Below are 1450 nucleotides of genomic sequence, written 5' to 3'. Positions count from 1 at the left end.
TCTTAAAACTGGATAATGCTGGGAGATCACCAGCTGAAAGGCACGGACAATGGCCTCAACCACCCAATGAAATGGTCAAGTGGAAGAATGTCCTTGATAATAAATGGTATGGCCCAGATCCCATATTAATCAGCTCCAGGGGAGCTATTTGTGTTTTTCCACAGGGTGAAGATAATCCACTTTGGGTTCCGACGCAACTGACAAGGACCGTAAAAGATCAAGATGAATCCCATGATGATCCTGTTATTCTTACTCCTGATGATTGAGACAGGGATAAGTATGCTTTTGTGGGCCATAGTAAGATCATGGCCGGTACCTTTACCAGTACATTCCAATTCTTCTACCTTGCCTTTGTTTTTGACAACTGAATATTTTTAAAGAAAAAGATTATCTCTAATTGGGCAGATTCCATTAGCCAAAATAAAGTGAGCTCTAGAGTGTTATTTAATGCTTTAACACAAGTTGCTCAAGAAGCACAGTCATGCTCAAGTGATGTTGGAAATAATGTAACTTCACCTATAAAACATCATCATGATTATGATGAAGGGAAGTGTGACTATTCCCAAAAGATCACGATGGCCTGTTGGCAATGCTACTGCTATACGCAGCATGCCTTGGTGTCATCCGGACCTTGCATTTCCTATAGTTTTTTCACCTTGTCAATAAAAAAATTTTTCCTCGGAAAGAAATAGCAAAGAGTTTTGTTTTGTCACCTCCATTGGATTTTGCTGTAATAAGTGATAAAGGAGATGCTACAGGAAAAGAAAATATTTGGCCATATTACCAATGGATTTTAAGTAATGAGGCAGGTGCTAGTACCAGTTTGTCAGCCTTTGCACTGCTGACTAGAACCTTTCATGAGATATTAAATGTTTCTGCCACACTTTTCAATATCTCTGCTCATTTAGATAATGTGACATCTAATAGAGTTATCAGAAATATGACTACTTCTCCAGGAGAAGTCTGTGTTAATCCTCCATTTTTCTTTATATTGGCTGAATTTCAAAATAATAGAGAATGGTTAGATTGTACATATGTCACTTGTTTTTTGACGCAATGCTAGAATAGAACTAATTTCTTAGCCTTAGTGGTACATTTACCAACCTTTGTACCTGTTGAGGCAGATCCAGAGAAGTTCCCAATCATGAGTTTTGTTCGACAAAAGAGAGATTTTAGAATCACAGCTGCCATTGTTACTGCCATTGCAGTGTACGTGGCATCAGCGGTTACTGCAGGAATTGCTATGGCCAATCAAGTTAATACTTCTGACACCATAAGTCAGATAGCAGAAAAAAACGTCTGAGGCATTGCTTACCCTGCAAAGGGTAGATTCTCATATCGTCTCAGGATTAATGTTAGTGAATCAAAGAGTAGATATTTTACAACATAACATAGAACAGATGATGGATGCCATACAAATGAGTTGTGTGGCATCAACCCCGCATGTGTG

This window comes from Mus caroli, chromosome 5 (assembly GCF_900094665.2).
Source record: "Mus caroli chromosome 5, CAROLI_EIJ_v1.1, whole genome shotgun sequence".
NCBI classification, from domain to species: Eukaryota; Metazoa; Chordata; class Mammalia; order Rodentia; family Muridae; genus Mus; species Mus caroli.
This window is presented reverse-complemented; position numbering follows the sequence as displayed.